The sequence below is a fragment of the Apium graveolens genome, chromosome 9 (genome assembly GCF_009905375.1).
Source record: "Apium graveolens cultivar Ventura chromosome 9, ASM990537v1, whole genome shotgun sequence".
Taxonomy (NCBI): Eukaryota; Viridiplantae; Streptophyta; class Magnoliopsida; order Apiales; family Apiaceae; genus Apium; species Apium graveolens.
The window spans coordinates 203,660,039-203,670,433 of record NC_133655.1 but is presented as its reverse complement, the minus strand read 5'-3'; positions in this window follow the sequence as shown (position 1 = coordinate 203,670,433).

Sequence of the window (10,395 nt, the reverse complement as noted above, 5' to 3'; positions counted from 1 at the left end):
AAAAGAATTTTAGAAATTTGTAAAGGAAAATCTTTTTTTTTTTCGAAAATTTGTTTAAAAAGTTTGGAAAATCACAAACCTGGTTGTCCTTACTATATGAGTCGGTTGTTGTCCTTCCGACCTATAACAACGTACCAAATTAAAGAAACAATCACATAAAGGTCCGCTCACTTTTATCTACCTTATCTCCTTCATCGTGTCAACTTACCTTCCTTAATCGACAAAACTTAAATTGTTGTCGCACATTATCTTATTTGTAGCTTCACATCAAGGCTCCCATACTGGTAATACTCCCAACATTATCGTTGCAGTAGTTAAGTAAAACAGGCTATCCAATAGTCAATAAGTCTATTTCATAGAACAAAGTTTGCTCGTATCACATCACATTACTACTTTACATATCGCATTTATCATATCATCATCATTTAATTTCACAAAAAAATCCCAGGTTTATACTTTTCTCTCTTACTCTTTCAAAATTCATCTAGTTCATCCCATAATTATTCACGGGTGGCTTAGTCACTATGGGCCTCTTTTAACCCGATAACAGTTATCCTCTGAAACACTTAAATCTCCTTTCTAAACTTCGTCTCACCTTTATTTATAACTCAACCGCTCACCATTTACTGTAACTCTCGAATCCATCCTTGTAGGTACAATCGCTTCATAGGACAAGTTCTAAACTAGGGGTATAGAACAGGATGTAAGGTAAACTAAAGAGATACGCTCACAGCCGAATGTCCAGTAAAACAAAAATAACCAAATGGAAGTTTTTAAATAGGTAGTCTCATAACAAGAGGTGGTAGAATGGTGTGGAATAACTTGAAGAGGTGCAACTGTTATAACAGAAGGTAATACCATTAATGCTGGTGGAGGAACAAGGTGCAAATCCAATCTGAGGAAAGATGACGATCTTCAAACGGAAAGCTCCAAATGATCAAATGACATCGGGAAATCAGGATCTGCCATTACCTTTGTCTGGAAATCACGTTGCAAGTTGAGAATCCCGAATCGCAATATAAATTGTGCCAGAGACTTACTATGTAATCGCACTCATCCTTGCGACGTCTTATCTTTCTATTTCCTATTCCTAATCCTAACCCTCTACCCAATCCCGACAATCTAGGCTTGTTTCAGTGACTTATAACCTGTAGCTCTGATACCAACCTGTGGCGCCCTCCAAACCTGGGTCAGAAGTTTGGGGTCCACAACACAAACACATTATATTAGCCTGTATAAGAAATATTATTTATAATGACCCTGCTTCATAACACCACGGATCGCAACAGGTTAAAGTATGAAAGCAAGCCACAATCTTAACCTTTATTACAACGCACCAAATCCCAACTAATTTAACTTACACTTGATAATAAAATCATTCTTACAATCTGACTATCTCTATACCGCATGAAGCTTCTGCTAGCTCGATTCAACTCCACTGGAACCTTAGCCCGCACTTTGGACTGAGGAACTTCACTATCTTCCATATCCTTTTTAACTGTAACATATATAAAAAGATTCGCAAGAGTGAGCTAACTAGCTCAGCAAGTAATAATAAGGATAACTGAGGTTAAACAATGATCAAGTGAAATGATTCAGATGAATCAAGTTTCTTTTTAACTAATCATTAGAATTGGATATTCATTTTAAGTTTTAAAAACCAAGGTTAGGCTGCTGATCAGTCACGCACTAACCCCGAGCAAGCACACAGCACTGCTCTAATTACTGGATCCAAGGCACACATTGGCCTAACTTGACCATTGGTATGGTCTGACCACGAATCTGGTCCACATATATAAAAACTATCCAATCCTAAAGCAGTTCAATATGATAACAATATGATTCAATAAAACAAGATCATAATCAATAATGATTAAACATTTGCATAAAAACGTAAGGAAACTTATGGATATCTCAAGGGTATATCAGGGTATGTATAAGAAACGGTTTTCAGTTTGTACAAGGGTCAGGTATTTGACCAGTAATGATTTTTTAAGATATGGTTCTTTGATGTTATTAAGAATGATTGGAGTATAAAAGTTCCTGTGTTTTTAAATCATTCTCTTTCAGTGTTTGGTGTTTGGTAATTATATCTTTGAAGAGTAGTATTATATTTGTATGGTTTGATGTCTGAGGATCAATAAAGGACGGTTTGCAAAGAATAAGGCTTATGGCTCAAGTTCAAGAAAGAATCAGTGTTAAGGTTAAATAGTTTGTAGCATATGCATTATAAAATAGGAGTTATGTTTAATAATAGTAACATGTTATAAAACAGTTCGAAAATATTGGTAATATATCTTGAAGGAAAGTTCAGAAATACTTGCCTTACAAGGCTTTATAACTATTACTGATCAACTCTGAGCCGACTTTGCTGCTCAGGTTCTAACGTCCAACCACTAGATCCCATTGGATTCGACTTCGACACTCAGGTCTTTCTGTTAAAAGTCTACTGAGCTCGTCGACTGACCACTAGGTTATCTTTAGTCCATCGTCCACTTTCAAGTTCACGGCTATAACCTACAGGGTCGAAATACCCTACGTTAGACGTCTAGGTATGCTTGACATATCCTCGATACTAATTCTTACCCAACGATATTCAAACCCGACTCGTAATTATTCATATTAGAATAACATAGAAAATAATTAGGGTTCACATTGTCGAAATCGATCCAGTGTTCATTTTCAGAAATTACGTATACTCATCATTTTACGAAATTAGGGTTACGGCGTTTTGGTCAAAACATACAACACAACATACAATCAGGTTCTGTATAAAACATATATATATGTATTTACTTATACTCGCTCGACGTCCCGATAATCCTCGGATACGCTCCCGTATGTCCGTAATTTGATTTTCCCGGAAATCGGGCAGCGTCCCCTTTGTTTATCGGACTACCCGTCGAAACATCAATCGACGTCAAACCAACAATAATCAAATTCACAACTACAATTCCAGCCACCAGTTCAATTTAACAATCAATTCAATCACAATTTGTCAACTAATTTACATACTCGACTTTGATGTAAAACCAAATTCTCGTTTCAATGATAATCTCACAAACTAATTTATTTATTTTAAAATATTAGGACTCAGAAATAATCTTCACAGTCCACCGTCAGCTCACGAATGTTCATCACTGACGGCGGCGAAATTCGCGGGTACCCATTTACTTCGGGTTTCCAGCGTGAATTTCACCGATTAATTTAATAATCCCTGTACAATAACTTTTGATTTCATGGAACCATTCAATTTAATTCTGTAGAAAACAAAAAGGATAGTCCGGTCAGTACACTCAATTCGGAAGAACAGAACAACAACAACGCAGACAAAGTAATCACCGAAAGCTAAAACCAACATCAAGGACACAGGGCACAAATGCGCCACGCGCGTATACCAACAGGTCCACCACCATCTCACCGGAGCAGGCGAGAGGCGGCAGAAAATGCACAAAACCATTCCCCAAACATATACATACTTACAGATGTAAGTATATACATGAATATAAGCAAAATAGAAGCCACAACTGGAACAACCGCGGCCAACCGGAGTATCGACGGCGACGACAGTGACTTACCGGAGGAACCAGGCGGTGATCGGAGCAGAGAAAGGGGAGAGAGAAACGGGGAAGGGAAGAGAGAACAGAGGGAAAGGGGGTGTTTGCAAAAGAGAGGGCCGAGAGATGTAGAGAGATTGACTGAAAGAGATGAACAGGGAGGAGATGTAAAACACAGAATGAATAGCCTATAATACTATGCCACACCCCTGACTGATTGATAAAAATTAAACACGTGTCTTTTTTAGATAATTATGAGGATTTTAAGGCCCGACTTAACACGAAATTTGCTTCTAACGAACCAGGTCGCACTTAAAATGAATTCAGAAAATTACGGAAATAATCTTAAAATATTAGAAATATCCCGAAGTTCATAAAAACATAAATTCCGAAATTTTAAAATATTTTTTAAAATGCACTTTATACCTGCATTTAACAAATAACTGAATCAACGCGCGGGTGAAATTAATCCCGAAAATTTCCAAAATAATTTTAAAATTCTCAGAATATTCCAAACTTAAATAAATATGAGTTTCAAAATTTTTGAAGAATTATAAAATTAAATATGGATTTTACAAATAAAAGCATTCAGAAAATCATTTAAAGATAAATAATTAATAAAATATTGATTTCTTAATTTTATAAAATCCTAAAAATAATTATTGTAATTATAAAATCATAAAAAAAAATTTTTGAAACATTCCCAATATTTATGCAAATAAATTTTACACCAAATCCACTTTTGAAACTGAAAACAATCCAATACGACTCCATAATTAATCACACGAACAACTCGGTGTATTATAAATTACACCTATATAATAATCAACCAACACAGAGCGGTCAAAACCAATACACATATTTTATTTAATAATTTCCGTAATAATCACATATTCAAATATTTCAAAAACACACGAGTCGTTATATATAAAGACCCTACTTACCATAACCATGGATCGTAACGGGTTAAAGTATGAAAATAAGCCACAACCTTAACTTTTATTACATCGTACCAAATCTCAACTAGTTCCCTTACAACTAATAATGATATCATACTTACAATCTTACATATCTCATCTACACCATAAAGCTTCTGCTAAATTGGTCCATCTTATCCGGGGATCCTAGCTTGCATAGTAGACTGGGAATCCTTGTTACCAACAATTTCCTTTTCAACTGTAAAATAACATAGACAAATTTGCAAGAGTGAGCTAACTAGCTCAGCAAGTCACAATAACAATAACTGAGGTTCAACAATGATCAATTAAAATGATTCAGAAGAATCAAGTATTTGGATAAGCAATGATTAGAATTGGATATTCCCTTTTCATTTTAAAAACCAAGGTTAGGCTGCTGATCAGTCATGCCCTAACCCCGATCAAGGCTCCCAGTTTTGCTCTATATACTGGATCCAAGGCATGCATTTGCCTAATATGACCACGAATCTGGTCCATATTTAAAAAAATCCAATTATATAATAATAACATGATAAAGAATGTAATTCAATAAAATGAATCATAAATAACATTTATCTTAAAGCATAAGGTGTAATTCAATAAAATGAGTCATAAATAACATTTCAATCCAGGGAAAGAATCAGGGTGTAGAAGACCAAAGGTTCAAAGGTTTCAAGGAATGGTCTTCTGTTATACAAGGCATAAAGGTTTGTCTATTAATCAACCTAATATCAAGGATCAGTATGTGGTAGATATGTATTTGTGGAGTAGTATCGGATATGTGTGGTTCGTATCCAAGAATTCAACAATCAATGGTTTACAAGAAATCAGGCTCGCGGCTCAAGATCAATAAGAATCAGGGTTTAGGGTTAAGTACTTCAAAGTACTTGCAATATAGTATAGGAACTACTAAAGTAATTGCAATATAATGAAAAGAGTTTAAAAGTACTCGCAATTATACTACAGGAAAGTTCAGGGACACTTGCCTTATCAATTCGCTTGCACTTTACTAACACTTGTCAATTGGTTCCCACTCATTGACCACTTGCTTCCCTTTTCTACATCTTATTTCCTCTGTTAGACATCACATATACTTATTAACACTACTTCTTATCTCATTCTATTCGATACAAGCTTCTATCTACCTTTCGTTTCCCCCAAATTCGACGTACGGATTGAAAGTTATAGCAAAAATAGTCAAACAACGCACATACAATCATATTATACAGAAATCAGATCACATATAGCAAATATCACGTAAGATATTCGATCAAAACAATTTTTTAAAGAAGATTCGGGGTTAAAATAATTTTCCAGCTATTTAGTACGAATTTTTGAACATTTTTCGAAATTAAAACAGGACTCCGAATCATTTTATAATTAAATATTAGGGTTCGAACACCCGAATCTTACTTTAAAATAATTTTATAATAATTATCGAGTTTTGAAAACAATTTAAAATAATATTTTAAAGCCCGAAACTATTTTTCAGAATTTTTAAATCCAAATAAATAATTAAAACTAATTAAATAATCAATTAAAATTAATTGATAACTAATTAAATTAATTAATCAATTAATATTTAAATTAATTTACTAATTAAATAATTAATTATCAACTAAAATTAATTAATTAAATAATTAAGATTTATTTTTAAATTAAAAATAATTTTCAGAAACTAAATTATGAATTTTTAGGATTTTTAAATAATAAAAACAATTTTCTGAAAATAAAAATAAGCAGAATATCATTTTTATAATTTTTATAAATAGAAATCCAATATTTATAAAGTTTTGAAACTGCAGGGACTGAAAGTAAATTCTGTAAAAGCAGGGGGACTAAATGGCAATTTGCCACCGTCCCCGTCAAGTTCGCCGGCGATAGCCATTGCCGGCGACTCCAAGCTCGCCGGAAAACTGCCAAAGAGTCCACAATGTGCCAAATTATGCAATTTACAGTATATAACGAGTTAAACATTATTCCACAAACACAATCACCAAATCATGCCTGAAATGACCGGAAAATTATGATGAACACTCGCCGGCGACGAGTGCTTCCCAGAATCATTTGTTATCTAGGAACACAAATCGATTGTAAATCACATAGGGAACATAACCCAATCCTCGGAATCGACTAATAACCCTTGATGACGAAACGCCTAATTTTCGATTGAAATTATTCAAGAACATAAACCCTAATTTATGAATCCGAGAATCAAACACACTTTTCTACATGTTACTGAACTCCAAATTAGTCATATAATACACCAAAATGACCAGGAAGAAAAGATCTACATGATTATGCCATCAAATCATATCAAAAACATCAAGAACAAAATTCCTAATTTAAACCATAAATAATTCGAAATAAAATAATTAAATAAGAAAAATACCTTGACCTTTGCACAAAAATGGATGGTTGATTTAGATAGAGTTTTTCGAGAGATTCGTTTTGATATATGGCATGCTCAAATCGGAGTTCGATAACGCCTTTGAATCCTCGTTTGATTATGAAGAACGTGATGAATTTTAAAGTTTTTCTCTGGAATTTATATAGTTTTACTGCTTGTAAATGATTATCTATACAAAATACAGTCCTGTATTGGCTATTTATATTTGTGGAATATTAATACATTTTGGATCGTGTTGGATCGATAAATATGTTGCTTAACGATCCTATTGGATAACGTTTTGGATAAACATTATCCTGTTTAGGATAAACACTTTCCTGTTTGTGATAAGTATCAAAGGTTTTGGATAATTATCAAAACTGGGCTTTTATAAAACGCTTTGTACAAAGATAAGGTTATCGAAAAGGGTTATCGTATTGAAAATATTGCATCGGTCCGCGCACGGGTCAAACCGTAATCCGAATCGAAAAAGTCAAAACATGGAAAATATCTGGAACTACCAGATTAGGTTAGGAAGGAGTTTTCGGAATAGTTTCGAGTTGTATGTTAGGTCACACACACTGTAGAAGGGGGTTGAATACAACGTTTACTGCAATCTAATCGAATTAAAGAACACAAGTAACAGAGCACAGATTTTATTCAACACAATAAACTCTGTTACAATATGGAACTGTCCTCTCTCAGTGATGAACAAATTATCACGAGAGCTGCTAGGGTTACAAAGAATAATAACTTCGATTAAGATAACACCTATAGTGTAAACCCTATGCCTGTGTTTATATACTACACAGTTACAAGATTGTGTTCTAATTGATATGGAATATAATTCTTCTTCCTAAAATATATCAACTAGTTATCTTTTCTTCCAAGTATTCTATTCTTCATAGAATTCTTTCTTCATGCATATTTCTTTCTGTCTTAGTCTCGATCTTGTTTCCTTTCAATCAGCCGCCTGCCTTATCTGAAAGTCATCTTAAGTCCTGATATTATCTCCTGATAAATATCTTCTAATAACTTAAGTTCTGATAACTTAAGTTCTGTCTTCAGTATAAGTGCTGATTTCCAGTTAAGTACTTATTTGTCCTGTTAAGTAAGATCTGAAAACTAAACACAAATCATATTAGCCATGACATCACAAATATATCTAACAATCTCCTCCAACTTGTAAATTAGCATAATATACAAGTTCAACAGATATTTGATAATGTCAAAAACATTAAGTACAAATGCATGAGAGTTTGACTAGATAACTACAACTTACAGTAGTTTTAGCTTTACCATCTTAAGGTCCGATAACAACTTCAGTCTTTATATACTTTCAGAATTTAAGCAGTTGTAGATCTTTGACTTGGCTTCAATTTCTGATCTCTTTGATGTCAGGAGTTGTTCGGAAATAGTTTTTCAACAAACATCTCTCAGCATATTCAAGTTCATTGACCATCATTAGCATTTATCAATTCAGCTGTCTTCACCAGTTTGAAAAATAGCTGCTCTGAGATCATTTATCTTAGCTTTTCTTATCTCCTAATCTAGTCTGATTAGATATGCCTTGTCAGACTCTAAATTGAATTCCACAGCCTTATAACCCAGAAAAGTAGTTATGATCTTAGTAGAGTTGAGCTTCATTTCGACAATATCACCTTTGTGATCTCTGTACTAGGGACAGTATGTGCTGTCAGACTTTACAGAGTAAAGCTTCTTCTGTCTTTGAATTTGTGGCTTTAAATAACCTGCATCACTATCTGTTAATCTGTCTTTCACTTGAAGTAGGAATAGAACATGTTCCAGTTCTTCAAAATACTTAAGTGGTATAGCATTTTGTCTAATATGGTATACCCTTCAATCTATCATAAAATATAACAAGATATGTTCTTTCAAAAAGGTATGGTAAACCATTTGTACAGATTCAAGTCGATTCAATCTTTCAGGAGTCGCTCCAACACCTGGTTCACTTACGGAAGTTGGATCATTGGTAGTGTTATGTACTCTTCTTTCATCAGAACTACCCAACCCAGATTTATCTCTTGCTTCATTTCCTGTAACAACTCTTGCATCAAAACCACTTGTTGCAGTCTTCAAAGGTTGAGTCTGTTTAGCTTCGGTGAATCCTGGTAGGAGTATCTTTGAAGATTTAACATGAGCAATGTTAGAGGTTCCCATTTCCTTATCTTCTGATATCAAGCCAACTTGAGCTATGTCAGAGGTTGCTTGCTTCACTGTCATATCAGAACTTGCTACATCTTGACTCTGAACAACATGAGCCATGTCAGAGGTTGTTTGAAAAATCTTCTTTGAAATCAGAGTAAGACTAGCATCTTCTTCATTTTCAGTTATTTCTTCATCCATGACTGCCATATAAACCTTTACAGGTTCATCAACTTTTTCTTTGCCCTTGGACCTTGGAACAATTTCCACTTGTAATTTGGCTTTGGTTGCCTCAAAATTTGTTCTTTCCTTTATCACAATACCCTTAGGCTTTGGAAATTTCTTTTCAACAACAAAAGCTTTAGATTTTGTCTTGACACCTTCTGCTTTGAGTCTAGCTTCTTCTTCCTTTAGACTCTCAAAGTCCATTCCTGGATTTTCTTTAAGAAATAATTGCTTTGAAATTTCTTCATCAAGTTCCAGATGTTCACCAGAACTTATCCTTTTACCAGTATCAGAACTTATTCTTCTCCCAGTATCAGAACTTGTTCCTTGACTTGTAATTCTAGATTTACTTGATGAAAATCCTTTGCCTTGACCCTGACCTCTACCCTTGTTAGAGTTTCCCTGGTCATCATTTCCATCATCCTTTCCCTTCAGTGCTTGAGTAGATTTGCATTTGAACTTAATCACTTTCTCCCCCTTTTTGGCATCAGCAGGTAAAAGAAGAGAGACAAGCAATTCCACTGAGGATTGGATCTCATTGAGTTGATTTTGGAGAGAAGCTTGATTCTTCAGAATTTCATCAATTTGATTTTGTTGTTTCTCCTAAGTTTTCTCAATGTAGGAAATTCTGTCAAAGGCTGGCTTGAAAAATATGTTCTTTTCAAGTTTCACATTCATATCTTGTTGGATCAAGGTTTCTTGAATTTTGTTCACCTTGGCATGAGTTGTTGAGTGTAGACCTTGAAGGTGCCTAGTACTCAATGCAGTAACTCTTAGCTGTGCCTTGAAATCATCATTTATCAGCATTTCATCAGCTTTTGCCAGATGATCAGCAAGAATCTTTTCAGAAGGAACAAAACTAACTGTGTTCCGTTCCTTAGACCACTCCTTTCCTCTAGAAGTTTCACTCCAAGGTACTGGTGCTTCCTTAACAAACTTCTTGATTAGATCAGCTTTATTAACTGTTTGTTGAGGTACATGTCCTGATGGACCAGCTGCATCAGCATCTAAATTAGCAGCAGCTTTACCAGTAGTTTCTTCATTGGCAGCATCAGAACTTGTAGATCCTGCAGGATCAGCATCCTCTGATAAAATAGCAGTA